Here is a 15,943-nt window from a genome sequence, read left to right on the forward strand (position 1 = left end):
ATGATACCAAAGGGTGGGGAGATTCAAGTGGAATGCTCCTTCACAAACTGTCTGGCTTCAGTCACTACCTATGCAGGCATAACCATCACCACTTATCCAGAAAGGGGAGGATCTTGAGGTTCTGCACACAGCGCACCACCGTCCTGTGCTCAAAGCTTCTAGAAAGGCAGAGCTGGAGAGGTGTTGTTGAGCCCACACGAATCAATTGCACATGGAAGAATATGAAGAGGGCCATGCAGCAGAAGGTGCAAGGACTTGGGGGCTGAGGGATTCGGAAGCCTGGCATCATTTTTGATCATGAGGCCCTGCAGAGACCCAATGGAGTGCATTTTTGCCACTGGGCAACAAGGCTTGGTAGCTGGACATTTATAATGTACAGTGGTACCTCGGGTTACATACGCTTCAGGTTACAGACCTAACCCAGAAATAGTGCTTCAGGTTAAGAACTTTGCTTCAGGATGAGAACAGAAATCGTGCTCTGGTGGCACGGTGGCAGCACGAGGCCCCATTAGCTAAAGTGGTGCTTCAGGTTAAGAACAGTTTCAGGTTGAGTATGGACCTCCAGAACGAATTAAGTACTTAACCCAAGGTACCACTGTAAGTGGTTTGGCCGTGAGTCAGCAGAAAGTGGCCGACTCGGGTGGCAGATATGGCATTGGGTCGTATCCTCGTGCATGAGAACAAAGGCCACATATGGTCTCCCTCACACAAAACACAGCGTGGCCCACCATGCCTAGATGCAAACCCAGGTTTTGAGGACAAAGTGAGTATAAATAACTGGAGTGTAGGAAGCAGGCTTGGCTGGAAAGGAGCAGAAAGGAGCATATAAAAAGTAGGGAGAGAGGGGAGAGTTCATGGAGAAAGGAGCAGTGTGGTTCTCTCTGGTCAGGGAGAGAACCAGGAGCCAAAGAAGAAATAGGAGGAGAAGAAATAAGACGTGAGTAGGATTTGGCTTCCTCTAGCGATGAGCACCTAGAAAAGCACAAACTGTCTTTCGAAGACAATTATTTCCAAAGTGGAACAAATATGAAAGGATTAGTAGTCTTCACAGATTTCCTAAGTGCTCGTGCATGTTTACATATTTACATGGGGACTGGCGTTTCAGATTCTGTGAGGAATCAGAGATAACAGATCTCCCCCCCTCCCCCAGCCATGATCAATGCTGCACACTGTGTGATGAAACAAATCATTTGCATATGTTAGTGATGGTGGTGATGAGCGAGAGAGGGAGAGAGGTCCCTGCCCTCTTCCTGTTCCACAATGCAACAAGCCTTTTAATTGAAATGAAACCACAGCATGATATAACAGCGGCATGATGTGGCCGTAGGAAATGCAAGGCCAAAGGCATCACTTGCCATAGGCTGGGTCCAAACCAGAAATGCCACAAGAGTCCAAAAATAGCACAGAGTGTCTGTCTCGTCAACATGACTGAAGCAGGAAGACAGCAGACTGCATGCATAAAAACAAACTTGTTTATCTGGTCAGGATCAGAAAGGAGGGCATTCAACCAAGAGGCAGGCTGGTGGCGGAAACAAACCTAAGAAGAGCTCGGCAGGATTGGATTAAAAGTCCTTGTAGTCCAATATTCTGTTTCCAACTATTGGCCAGTCAGATGCCTCTAAGGAGGAAGCGTTCAAGCAGGGCATGAAGGCACCAGGCAGCAGCCTCCCCTTATTGTTTTGGACACAGCACATGGGGTTCATGGGTCCTGCCTCTGGTGTGGAAGAAAGCAACCAAGTGCACCCCAGTAGTTTGCACACATCAAAGGTTCATTTCACACCATACACTGAGAGGTACTGCAAAACAGCAGGAAGCATTAAACCTAGCCAAACACATTTTGTAAAAAAGAAAACTGACATAACAATTTGGGAATGAGCAGCTTTATTCCCTGCTGTCTAACCCTGGCTTAGGCACCCAAGCCATGATTTTAGGGACGGGGGAGGCTTTATGTTAGGGAGAGCAGAACCGAGTTATCTGTGATACAATTGATCAGTGAGTAAAGCATTTGAATGAATGAATTTTATTATTTCGGTCACAGACCAGTTCCAGCGTAAAGTATTTTTATTTATGGTATTTACTTGATTGCAGGGGGGCAGCTGCCTCTCTGGCTATGCCCATGACCCAAGCTTATTCATCTGTACAGCCTTTTCATATGATCTTTGTTCTAAAAAACCAGACAGTTGTTACTCATTTGTTTCCGAGGATGCAGATTAGAGCTGTGTTTAATCTTAATGAGCAAACATTTTTACCATGAAAGTAGCATGTGGGACAGAAACACACTTGAAATCCTCTCTTACTCAGCTTCTTCCTAGCCATGTTATCCCAGCCAAATGGGTCTCAAGTACTCAATATGACAGCATAATAATGTCACAAAATCATAATGTAGCATTGTAACCATGCCAATTCAGAGAGAGGACAGTGCTTCCCAGTGGCGTAGTGTGGGGGGTGCAGGGGGGGGGCAGCCGCACCGGGCGCAACATCTGGGGGTTAGGGTTAGAGGGCGCAAATCCACAGGTTAGGGGGCGCAAATTACTTGCCTTGCCCCGGGTGCTGACAACCCACGCTACGCCACTGGTGCTTCCTGCCCTTTTTTCTGAAAAGGCAGACACCATATTGCCAATCTGATGATGATTCCTGCGGAACATATGCAGAGAGAGGGCAAGAAGTATTGCTTTCACTTTGAACAGGGAAATACTTTTCACACCTGTTAATAGAGCTCACCCCAAAAATGAAGGAAATTTTCACAAAGTATGGACTTTTTACAAAAAAAAAAAAGAAGAGAAGATACTCAGCTCTAACATGGACATCTTTTTTCCAGGTAGTACTTCTTTTGTGGGGATATTCAGTTGTTTTCTCATCATTCAAACCAAAATATTTTATTGCTAGGAAAATGTGATTTCCTTACCAGCCTGTGCACTGGTTACAGCCATGTGAGATCTAGGTCTCAGATGCTGGCTGTGCAAGCATGAGCTGCTCTCAACTAAGAGCTCTGGCTTGGCCTAAATATTCAAATGAGCTTACAAAGACATTTTCATTTTGCTGGCACATGGGATGCTCCCTGGGTCTCCCACAAAGGCCTGTTTCCAGACAGTCACTTGATTAGCCCATCAGCTACTCTGCTGTGTCCAGAGTTCCCTTAAAATACATGCTGCCACTGCCTACTAACTTATAGAGAGTAGTACAATTCCCTTTATGTTGTTAATCAAGTACACATACACAGTGCTTTTTTTCTTTAAAAAATGTCTAGGGCTACTCTCATTTTGACTCAAGAAAGCCACCATTTTATAGTGCAAATTGTGGGTGGGGATACAGTAAATGGACAAAAGTACAAAGATTCACAAAATGCTTATGGGTATGCGTCCCCCTGCGTCCCCCAGAAAAAAAGCACTGCACATACACAAGGCAAGTGAAGTGAGACATTTACCTCAGAATCCACCCAGATCATAACACAGCTATGAGAGGCAGAGAGAGAAAGAAGGAATGAGATGAGAGACAGAATGAATGCAGGGGTTGTTCCAAATTGATTGCCATCTAGGATCTGCGACTGTGACCCCTAAGGCTTTCCCCCATGTTATATGGAGGCCTTTCTTGGAGGTTTCTAAGCAGAGGCTGGATGGCCATCTGTCCTGTATGATCTAGTTGAGATTTCTGCATTGCAAGGGGTTGTACTAGATGAACTTCACAGTCCCTTCCAGCTCTACAGTTCTATAATTCACTGATTCTGGGGGCCACTAGGGGCGCATTGGAAGATGGCCGACAATACCATCTCTCTGGAGCACACAGGGTAATTAAGAGGCTGTTATGGGAGTAGGCAGCCTCCCTTGTTGCCCCAAGGGAATGGGGAACACTGCCCTTGCCTGCTGTGCCCATAAATCACCCCCAAATTCGAAAGAAGGGGGTGAGGGCACTAGGCAGAATGCCCCCGTGTGGACCCCGGTTCTCCTAGACGCTGTCTCTGATCGCGCACTAGCTGCAGCAATTTGGAATAATTAATTACGAAAGAAGCAAATGCACATATTTCAAGTGAAGAAGGGGAGTGAAGACTGCTAACAGAAGGGACCTCTGTGAAAGAAGCCGACGGGTTGGAGCAACAGGAATATTTTACGAAGAAGACATCAAAGGCTGGGTATGTCGGCAACGGAACTGGATGGGGGGGGAACCTTTTTTTTTTCTTTCTTCTATGTGATTAACCAAGAACCCCCCCTCGTTAGAACCGTTGGTTAACTGACCCAAGCAGGATGATTAAGGACTGTGTGGAAATAAATTTTAACCAAAAGTATGCTTTATGGAGATTGAGTAAAGAACAAGAGCTTTTGGAATGGCGCAGCAATAAATACAGAATCGCCATCTTGGCAGGTCTTGCCGAAGGATTTATAACCGGGAGAAGGAATGGATTTGTTTTCAGACTGCATTCCTGGTGAATCTCCTCAGAGGTTGAGAAAGGTGACAGATTTGTGAAGATTAACGACGCTAAGATTGTTTTGAGTTATGGAAGTGATGTTATACGGAAAACGTCTGGATATGGCTATTGGATATATATATATATATATATATATATATGCTTTCGTAGATTTTCACGGGTACAGGAATGCAGGTTTTGGTGTCCTCGGGTGTCTTCCCGTGTAAAAGTTGGGGTGTCTAGGCGACGTTTCGACGAGGTCTCACTCGTCATCTTCAGGCTGGTGCTTTCGGCTTCTTGTTACTGGAACAGAGCAGGATCTCAGTGTTTGAGTTCCTATAAATACTGTTGAGGAGGTGTGGTGTATAGCCTCCAATGTTCTGGGCAGAGAGGAGGTTCCCAGGCTGGTGTGCCTTTTCTTCTTTTGTTCCTTAATTACTTGAGGGATATCTTGAGTGATTTCTTGAGTGATTTCCTGAATCCCACTTAGGTGGGTCATTAGGTGTGGATTAGTTGCTAAAGCCTTCGTGTCTTGAACTCTTGAACTTTGTGAAGAGTTTTTCTGAGAAGATGGCTGTACTGCACTTGGTTGTGCTCTGGCTTGGCTTCGTGTATAGGGGCGAGCTGTGGAACATCACCACAAGAGAATAATCATGGAAGCCATCGAGATAGAGAAACACCCTCACAACATGAACAAGCGTGACGACACATCCCGCTTGCCAGACATCTGGAAATTAGCCCTCCCCACAAAATCTGACACCAGATCCAGAGGCACACAGAACGCCATCACCAATCAACCACACCAGACCCAAACCCAGACCCTCTCCACAGATAAATTACAGACACCATCCAGTAGCCAAACCAGGGTGGCACCTCCGGATGCTGCACCCCCCTGCAATCCCTACACAGATCTGGCTGGCACAGGCCACAAAACCACAGCTCGCCCCTATACACGAAGCCAAGCCAGAGCACAACCAAGTGCAGTACAGCCATCTTCTCAGAAAAACTCTTCACAAAGTTCAAGAGTTCAAGACACGAAGGCTTTAGCAACTAATCCACACCTAATGACCCACCTAAGTGGGATTCAGGAAATCACTCAAGAAATCACTCAAGATATCCCTCAAGTAATTAAGGAACAAAAGAAGAAAAGGCACACCAGCCTGGGAACCTCCTCTCTGCCCAGAACATTGGAGGCTATACACCACACCTCCTCAACAGTATTTATAGGAACTCAAACACTGAGATCCTGCTCTGTTCCAGTAACAAGAAGCCGAAAGCACCAGCCTGAAGATGACGAGTGAGACCTCGTCGAAACGTCGCCTAGACACCCCAACTTTTACACGGGAAGACACCCGAGGACACCAAAACCTGCATATATATATATATATATATATCTCCACACAGGATTACAAACTGTTTTAACCCGCTTGTGGAGACTATCAGAGGTCACAAAGAGAAAGGAAAAATATATGAAAATAACAAGAAGAGATGTGGAAAACCAATAAGAAAGGACTGGACAGTACTGTGAACATCAAATGGTCAGATTTCTGGATATTAAAAGCAGCAATAAGAAGCAAGAAGATGATTGGATCCCCTTCGGAACTTGAAATATGGGTACCCCCAACAAAAATTTAAAATTCGGCTTTGTAATTTGTAATTTATGTAATTTGGTTTGATTTGATGTGATTGGTCGGTTAATAAAAATTATTCTATAATTCACTGATTCTTTTATGTGTGCTTACATTCACAACTCTCATCTCATTCCCTCTTTCTCTCTGCGTCTCATAGCTGCTGCACTCTTTTCACTTTGGCACTGTCAACCATTCCTCTACTCATTCTTTCTGTCACATGGCCTCCTTTCAAACAATCATCTGAATTTGGTGTCCCACAACAAGCAAACAGGATAGTTTTGCTGGAAACATGACAGCTGCAATTATGAGACTTATAAACAAACAAGGCATAATAAGAAAAGGATACACACTCAGTCATGGTTGTAACCATAGCAATGAGTTCCACAGGCCCATTTGGTGGGCTCATTTTAAATAACCTCTCTCCTAGATCAAATGGCATCTTCTGATTTAATCAAGTCAGTATAAAAAAACACCCGCTGAACCACTGTCACAGCTACAATTCCTTTTAAGAAATATGAGGCAATCTTTTTTTTCCCCTCTTGCCAACCAGTGTGCTGGAACAATATGTCTCAAAACTGTCTGAGTCTTGCCCCTCATTCTGAGTAGCTCTTTCTTCAGAAACAGGAATAAGGTCCTCTTGTAATCCAAAGTTCAAAGAAAAGACAGCACTCTAGGAGTCACAGAATCATTCTTCAAAGTTCTAGCAAGGTTTAAAAAAAGCACGATTGAGACTTCTGTGGGGCAAGTTTATTCTTGGGCCAACCCTTAGGACTACCACATTTTCAAAAAAACTTGTATGAATGAACATTTGCTGTAATGCAAAAATGCAATTAGGTATGACTTGGGAAAACATGGCTAGAAAAGCAGGTTCTGCTTGTCCTGTAAGATTTCACACCTGCTTGCTTTTTAACATACTGATAGCTGAGAAGGCAATTCAAGCAGTGCAATATTGTACATGTCTACTCAGAAATTTCATTGTTTTCCGTGAAGCTTGCTCTGAGCTAAGTATTATGGGATTCCGAATGAATAGAGTTTCCTCCAACAGTAGCTTTGTTGATGATTGACATTCCTTCTTCAAAGTGCACTGATCACTCACTCACAAACCACATTTTTTTGAAGTGATCCTCATTCTGACTGGAAAGCGTTTAGAATAGGCAAAAAGTGGGTTCTGTGTACTAGCCCTTTTTTACTGCTGCACACCACCCCAATCTCTGAGCAGTGTGAGGTTCCAGGTGCTTACCAGGGTTCATGCCTCCTTTGAAATGAAGGATAGTGGAGACTGTAGTGTCTTTATGATATACAGTTTATTTACACATATATACAACCTGAGCCTACAATGGAGGGGGGTCACAGCATTAACACCCCGTGAGTATTGTTGTTGTTGTTGTTGTTGTTGTTGTTGTTGTTGTTGTTATTAATTCAATTTATACAACACCCTATACCTGGAGGTATTGCTTCTCCCATACCCACAGACTTGGATTCAAGCAGAAATCAGGCATGGCTATAACTCACAGGCTTCAGCCTGCTTCTTCCTCCAGCTTCTAGCTTACACATACACACACCTCAGCTCTGACTGTTGTCTTTTCTAACTAACTACCAGTGAGTTGAGGGAGGGGGGCCCACCCATTTGCCATATGGCACAAAGCCACTTCCTTTGTTACTTTAACAACCCATATTTAGAGGGCCATTATCAAAAAGCTTGTCTGGCTGTTCTGACAATTTGAATCCTTCCTTAGATGTTAACCCTTGCTGGAGCCATGAATTAGAAGGGTCTTGGCATACAGCCTACTCCCCGCACCCCACCCCCAAGTCATAACATTACATTTGCAAGGATTTAAAGAACGGTAGCTTTAAACCCTTGTAACATGAAAATTCCTCTTTAATGAAGTACTTCCTGTTTTCCAGCTACTGTGGCTCATCACAGTAAAACATGAATGTGCTCTAAGTGGTACCTAATGCTTTTGAAAACATCCTCAGCCTGGTCTAGTGTGTACAGAAGAGTCCTTTTAAAATCCTGATTCTGCTCCCAAAATAATTCAGCTTGATTAGCTAATGTCTACAGCATCTGTATGGGGGAAAGGTCATAGCTCAGTGGCAGAGCATCTACTTTGCATGCAGAAGGTCCCAATCCTCGGTATCTCCAGATGGAGCTGGAAAAGACTTCTGCCTCAAACCCCAGAGAGCCACTGTTAGTCACTGTAGAGTTGACCAAGTATCCCCAAACTTGGCCCTCCAGCTGTTTTGGGACTACAATTCCCATCATCCCTAGCTAACAGGACCAGTGGTCAGGGATGATGGGAATTGCTGTCCCAAAACAGCTGGAGGGCTGAGTTTGGGGGTGCGTGCTGTAGACAATACTGACTCGGTGGACTAGTGGTCTGGCTCAGTATAAGGCATATTCCTGTGTTTCTATCTGTACATTAATGGAAAGGAAGCTCTACCCAACACTTTCTCTTCTGGAGGACTAAGATAAGGAATATTCAGACACACACTGAAATACACAAGGAGGGTCACAATGGGAGGGCGCAGTGGATTAGCACTGCAGATGTGTGCAGCAGCCGCTCCCCCCCGACACAGCTCCCCTCACATGTTCATCATCACCCCACGCCAGCTCTGCTCCCCATTAATCAAAGTTTGGAATTATTTTCACTAACACAACAGTGGGGAGATTGGTCAGTCTCACTTCCAGCCAAGGGCATTGCTAAGCACTTACAGGATTTGAAGCACAGGAATCATGGCAGATTTGCATAAAATTTGCATATGCTTACTTATCTGAACAGATGCCTCTGGGCATATAAAGATGGCAGGTAGCTGCCCAGCGTCTCTATAAGCAAAGTAAATAAAAACAACAGTAAGGCTACACTCACAGCATACATCTAATGCACTATGGTACCACTTTAGCCAGTCGTGGTTTTGCCAAAGAATTATGGGAGCTGTAGTTAGTTAAGAGTGCTGAGAGTTGTTAGGAGACCACTGTTCCCTTCCTAGAGTTCCCAGAGTTCCAGTGGTTGCTTTAAATGTATGAGGTGAATATGGCCTAGTTCTTTAAAAAGTGAGGGATGTGGCTGCCAGTTCATGTTGGTTGTAGAAAATTGTGGACCACGCGAGCCTGTCCTGGGCATTTGATTATGCTCCATGAGCAGATCTTGCAACGTGTACTTTCTCCAAAAATTACAGCTAGGTCTGAGGAGGTCTAAGAGGAGAACCAGATGTTTCTGGGTTAGTTTCAGAGTTTAATTTTCCAAATGAGAGGTGCCAGGCCTCAGGCCTGTCTGGAAATCAGGCCCTATGCTGTTCTGAAAGCCGTTACCCATAATTCCTGAGCAGGTGATGCCGGTGACTGTGATTCTCAATGACAAGGGAAAGGCAACTCATGCTCCAAGGCACATTCTCATTACTTTACCTGTTACAGGGCTAAGCATTTGTATGGGAGAACAGTTTCCAGAGCTAAGCTCTGATGAGCTTTGCTGGATTTATTGCCACCGATTCTCTTATTCCTTTATTTTGAGTTTGAGCAACGTCTCCGTCTCACAAGTGCTTGGATGGGACTAATATGTAGCGACAAGAGTTAAATACCCACACGAAAGCTGCATGGAATCATGCAGTACATAATGCTGCAAACGGCTTCAGGAGGCACATTTTACATTTGCTTCCATAGACTTTTTAAGATGGAAAGCAATCTGTTTCCACCATCGGAATAAAATGCCACTCTGATTCTTGTTTGGTGCCCTGTTAGCTACTAGACTTGCTAGAGGGTTTCTGTGAGGCTCTCCCCACAAAGCCCTGAAGCTAAGGACTCAGTGAAGCTTGCTAACATTTTGACTTGGTAGGGCTGCAATTTTTTAAACCTTTTTTTACCATCATAATAGGACTTGTATGGCACTGACTTAAGGAAAGTGTGTCATTAAACATGTACAGGGTCCCATTGTCTCCTCTCTCCCTGGAGCAGTCCAGGCAGTTGCTGCTGCTGTCCCTGGTCTCTGAGCTCCTCACCCCCATGCCAAAGAGAGGTGCCTCCTCACACTGCCCTACAGAGGCCTGGGAAGCACCCCTGGCCAGCTCCAGAGGGAGGGAAGGAAAGAGGGACAGAGGCCAGTGATCGCTGCAGCACCCCTGACCATCATTCAAGGCACCACAGGGTGTCACTGATTGAAAACCACTGGTTTACACCTACACATCCATAGCAAAAAAACTAAACAGAAAACATATTTAAAACGTGATGAAAACTTGCTTCCAGTTGTATAGTTTTCCTCCTTCCAAATATCAGTTTAACGATTCATTATCCTAAACATTTCCCCCCTAAATTAAAAGAAAAAAGTATTCCAGCCAATAGACAAAAATGATTGTGCATTCAAGCTGTATCCCCTGTTAGATCTTGTGTCACCTGCCCTGCCTCATCCAGCAGCTGCTGCAGCTTTTAATGAATGAATGTAGGGAAATGCTTATTACAGAGCTTGTTGCAACACATACACAAGCCATCCACCATTGCAAAAGCAAAATGATTAAGTGAAAAACAGATATTTATTATAGAAAAATACTCGCTGTTGCTTGCTTGTTCACTCTCACTAGCAAGGTCACCAAAAAATACTAAACTAAACAAATGAACAGCTCCGCAGATTAGGAAATATTCCCTGTTTCTTATCTGGCCTTCAGGGAAACAGCTCAGTGTATGATTCTGATATGCTAATCCTACCACATAAGGTTGTTTCTGAAGCAGCTCTAACTCCTTCCCTATCTGCTATAGTAGTTGTTCTGGACAGCCCTCCTAGCAACAGATGGAGCAAGAGCTTTCCTACTAGGGCTGACTTTTAGACAGCCCAATCTGTCACTTTTTTTCTGCTTAGAGACACATGGGCAGGACATCTTTGCCATAGCTGTACTTTTGGATTAGGATTAGCCAAGTAGTAGAGAGATCTGTTTGCCCAGAGAACAGACAGTTGAAAGAAATGCCTCTGTAAATATAAAATGTATACACTCCTGAGTATTTAGACGTGAGCAACAGTGAATGAGAGGGGGGACTCTAGTTGTGTGTCTTTCTCTTACCATAACCAGAACCTTCACATCTCCAGTTTGGAGAAAGGGCACTCAAGCAGGATCATGAATCTGCCATTCCTCATTTTGCAAGCTGAACCATGGTAAATATCAAACTAGTTTGCCTGGGAGATTTGTGCTCCACTAGATTCACCCGACCAGGTAAGAAGCTGCTGCCACTGAACGTCTGTGAAAATCAGCCCACCAGTACGAAATCTGCCCAAAGCGGAATGACCCAAAATCATGCTTCAGAATGAAAAGCCCAGTCAGAGAAATGGAGGTGTCCAGCTGCAGGTCCACCTCACTGCTGAAAGACCTGATGTTGCCCTCTGAGCACCTATTATGGGGTAGATAAATATTAGTCAAGTCTGATGTGAAATTTAACCACATGCCGACAGTCTGTCAACAACTGTGGATGGAAAAGATGGCCTATATATGTACGTATTTTAACTGAGAACACCCTAAGCGGAAAATATATGGAAAAATGTTTTGGCAGTGTCCTCCTATAATATGTCTCTATTTATTTTATTTTGCCTCGGCACTGAACAGCTTGACATTACTTATGCTTAATCATGCTGATGAGAGATAGAATCAAGTGTGCTGGGAGGATGGCATGCAAGCTGTTCCCAGCCTGGGTGTTGCAATAAACACAGAATACTGGCTCCAGCCCCACTCCCCTTTCCACTATACTTTCAGTGCATGCGGCAATTAAAACAGCATATTGCATGTGCCTCTTAATTACGGCAGAGGAGCCCCAGGCCTCTGTCTCTGCTACACAGAGTCTTTGCTGGATGGGTTTGCAATTATTTTTGGTCCCTTGTCAGTTCTCACTCTGCTACAGAGGAAAAGATGGATTTGCAGGAGTGTAAAAATCAGGTGCAAAAGAAACACTCAGTTGGGCAGGTTTATAAAGGCCCTTAGATCAGAGTGAACAACTATATATATTCAAAAATTATCAGTGAAATATGACTGAATCTAGACATTAAGGTGAGTGCTCCTCAAGCTGTTGTCCCTGTGCCATTTGTGTTCAGTTGCATGCTTGTGAATTATATCGGTGCACCATTCTGTAGTTTAGCCATCCAGCCGTTATCATGGCAGAATGATTATAGCATGCACACCACCCCAATCTCTGAATGGTGCAAGATTCCAGGGGTTCCAGCTGCTTATCTGGGGTTCAGTTTCCTCAGAATGAGGGACTGTGCGGACGGTGATGTCTTTATGATATATGGTTTATTTACACATATATACAGCCTAAGCCTACAAATGGGGGGGGGGGGGTTCACAACATTAACATCCAAAGAGGGTCTTGCTTCTCCCATAGCCACAGCCCTGGATTCCATTGGAAATCAAGCATGGTTCTGTTTCCCAGCTGCTCAGCCTGCAGCCTTGCAACTCCCAACTCTGCCCTTTTGTCTTTCTAACTCCCATCTGCACAGGGCCACTTCCTTGGTTACTTTACTGGCCCATATTTAGGCTATTACCTCACCAGGAAGCTAGCCTGGCTATTCCAGGAATTGAATCTATGCTGGATCCAGGAGTTAGAAGGGGGCTCAGACACACTGTACATCTTACTCCTCCCTCAGCTCATAACAATATGTTCAGTACATGGATGCATCCTCCTTTGTTGACGCTCACAGCTGTATTCAAAGATAAAATCCCGGATGGAGCTTCAGGCAATATAGCTTCCAAGGACATTTAAGAAATGTAAAGAATTGGTTGTGTTTTCTTCAGTACATCTGCTGCCATCAAGACAGAGCTTGAGTGAAGAGCAGGTGAGAAGTCATTTCCATGACAGTGCTGTCTTGAGTACCGGTACATAATAGAAGAGATGCCTTGTTAGATCAGCTCAAAGGTTTGTTTAGTCCAGGTTTTTCTTTCGCAGTGTCCAATTCCAAATGTGTGTGGGAAGCCCACAAGCAATATCTGTTGCTGTTTTTCTTTTAATTCTTATCATTCTCTTATTTTTCTGTTTATATTATTGTTGTTAGCTGCTCTGAGGATCAGAGAAGAACTGACGGCAACAATAACATGAACCACATGACTAGGATACTGTTCTATCCCACCTTTCCTCCATGGAACTCAAGCAGTCATTCATTTCCCTGTGTTGTGTCTTCACAACAACCCTATAAAGTAGGATAGGCTGAAAGAGTGTGATTGACCCAGGTTTTCTGGCTAATTGAGAGTTTGAACTCTGGTATCCTAAGTCCTAGTCTGGAATAATAATAATAATAATAATAATAATAATAATAATAATAATAATATATTATTTATAACCTGCCCATCTGGCTGGATTTCCCCAGCTACTCTGGGCGGCTTCCAACAAAATATTAAAATACAATTAAATATTAATTAAATATTAAAAGCTTCTCTAATCAGGGCTGTCTTCAGATGTCTTCTAAAAGTCTGGTAGTTGTTTTTCTCTTTGACATCTGGTGGGAGGGCGTTCCACAGGGTGGGTGCCACTAGGGTGAGAAGGCCCTCTGCCTGGTTCCCTGTAACTTGGCTTCTCACAGTCAGGGAACCACCAGAAGGTCCTCGGCACTGGACCTCAGTGTCCGGGCTGAATGATGGGGGTGGAGACGCTCTTTCAGATATACTGAACCGAGGCCATTTAGGGCTTTAAAGGTCAGCACCAACACTTTGAATTGTGCTCGGAAACGTACTAACCACTCTACACCACGATGGCTAAAACAAAGGAGGAAATAACTTCCACTTACACTGTATTCTTACCTAGTGAAACACATTGAAGCTGTTTTGTTGCCAGAATAGCCAAAATAACTTGATTGAAATTGTGCTTTCCTTCCCCACTGTGCGTAAGGGGTCTGGGCTGATGCTAGCTAAACTGAAGGTAATTAATCACAACACTTCCTACAGGTGCAATCCCTCCATTGCCCTTTAGTCCTCTGCCAGGCAACTGCTTGCAGTAATTATTGGCTATGGTTGAACTGTCACAAATCATTTGGATGCTGCATTGTTTCTGGCAGAAATGTGGGGGCTGTCTAGCTAATAAGCAATACAGATACTTCCCTTGTTATCTCTGACTCTTTTTAAACTGATCCATTCAGTGTATGTGTGATTATATACATCTGCTCGCGTACACACACATACAGTACAGTATGCTGTACAGTTTCAAAGGGAGTCAGACTGCATTGGTGTTAAAATGAAGACTTTGATGTACCCCAGTGTTGACCTATGAAGTCATAGGCCAATGGATTTCTTGCTATTCACTGCTATGTCTGCCTTGCTTTAGGTAATGCCTTAGGAAAATGGTATAACTCTAGTCATTGAGCATCTCCTTTGCTCAGTCATAACTGGATACGTAATACATGCTATATTCGAACAGTCCAGTAATTCATCATGTCAAAATCCTAGCTGAGAGATCATTATCACATTACAAATATTTTACCATCTTCTTCTTTCCTCCCTTCTCTTCCTCATGACAACCTTGTATTGTTCCCATTTTGCAGTGGCTTCCTGACCCCTCCTGGTTACACTACACTATGAATACATATGAAGAAGAAGAAGAAGAAGAAGAAGAAGAAGAAGAAGAAGAAGAAGAAGAAGAAGGGCTCTTTCTACCAATCAGGGCAATAGCTACTGCAGCAGCAGTACTGGGAAGTGACTGGATAAACTGGTCCATGCAAGGAAACATTTCAATGTTGTCACAACACCTCAGACTCATTCCTGTAGCATGAAGAAATTGATTGCAGGCAAAGTTGATACCAGCTCTGTGCCTTATACATGGCCCCTATGGATGGAGCTACTTACTGGTGTGGGAGTTAGGCTGTGAGGTCAGGTGCCTGGGCCAGATAGCGTATCTCCTCTGCTGAGAGGTACTTCAGCTAGTTTTCCTTTTACTGTCTCCTCATAGCAACTGGAAGTAATGTAATCTTAATGTAGCTAAGGGGTAAAAAAAATGGTCATTTTCAAAACATAGAAATGCACTTCTTCTCCACCACATGAATTTATGCATCCCATACAGAAAATGCAAAATTTACATGCATGTGACGTGTCAGTTGAGGCCCACAAAGTAAGAATTAAAGAGAACAAACCACATCGTGGAATGCTAAATGTGCAGTTCATAACCTAAACCCGTCCTGGAGCAGATACAAATACTAAGCAGCCAATAGGGCATTCAGAAACAGAACAATACTCAATCACACCAGAAACAATGGTATCTTGTATGGAGAGAGGGCCTGAGAAAACTAGCAGGTATGATTCCAAGGGGAAGTAGCTGCTCCTCCAGTTTCAATCATAGTATATTAGATTTCCTATACTGCATAACATTTGAAGCATATAAGCATTTAAATCCTTGCTTTCCTAATTATACTGTGTTTTGTTAATTTGTCACCCCTTTGCTTTTCTAAGCTAGTCTTTATGGAGCTGCCCTGGAAACTGGTCATAACTAAACATTTCCCCCCAATTACAGTTTCTCAAAGCAATGTAGAAAATCAGAGCATGGGAAAGTAAAACTGGAATAAATTACGTTTTCACCTTTGTGAATGGAGTAACATGCTCTCGCTCATTCTGTGATCAGGTTTTTTTTTTAAAGTGTCAGTGGTTTGTTTGTAAAACAGCTCCCTATGAACCACATTGAAACTGTTAGCTGTTTAGAAAAAAAGAGAGTATTGCGTCATTATTCTCCTTCCCTGTAGACAATGGAGATCTTGAATGCATGTGAAATATTTCACTGCAACCTAAGTACTAGATCTACTGTGTCAGTTCTGTGTCCCCTCCAGCTTCCTAGTATCTAAATGCCAGCAATGGAAAAAAAGAAACTGGTGTCCACAAGAGTCAGATCTGACAGGCTGCCTTTCTGTAACTTGTTCCTGGCCTACAGCCACACTTCCATTGGCTCAAGTCTTCTGATTCAATATCATAT

At 43.7% G+C, this 15,943-nt stretch overlaps 3 long non-coding RNA genes across 5 annotated transcripts in view; 2 read left to right on the forward strand and 1 right to left on the reverse strand.

Moving 5' to 3' along the window:
- Positions 1-478, reverse strand: part of LOC310671445 — a 53,745-nt gene extending 53,267 nt beyond the window's left edge. Inside the window, exon 1 of the long non-coding RNA XR_014508011.1 lies at positions 416-478. This is a non-coding gene — a long non-coding RNA (uncharacterized lncRNA). The remainder of the gene's footprint in view (positions 1-415) is intronic.
- Positions 1-15,606, forward strand: part of LOC310671459 — a 34,382-nt gene extending 18,776 nt beyond the window's left edge. For 2 of the 3 annotated variants that reach the window (XR_014508020.1, XR_014508021.1), the window contains exon 3: positions 14,529-15,606. This is a non-coding gene — a long non-coding RNA (uncharacterized lncRNA). Of the gene's footprint in view, positions 1-12,590; positions 12,834-14,528 lie in introns of those variants that run through there. The other variant, XR_014508022.1, reaches the window with a different exon arrangement.
- LOC310671469 lies at positions 4,541-6,114 on the forward strand. The gene is made up of 2 exons (XR_014508024.1): positions 4,541-4,889; positions 5,440-6,114. It is a non-coding gene; the product is annotated as an uncharacterized lncRNA (long non-coding RNA).
- Positions 15,607-15,943: the final 337 nt, after the last annotated feature.

This window comes from Podarcis tiliguerta, assembly GCF_965153285.1.
Source record: "Podarcis tiliguerta genome assembly, chromosome: 1".
Lineage (NCBI taxonomy): Eukaryota > Metazoa > Chordata > Lepidosauria > Squamata > Lacertidae > Podarcis > Podarcis tiliguerta.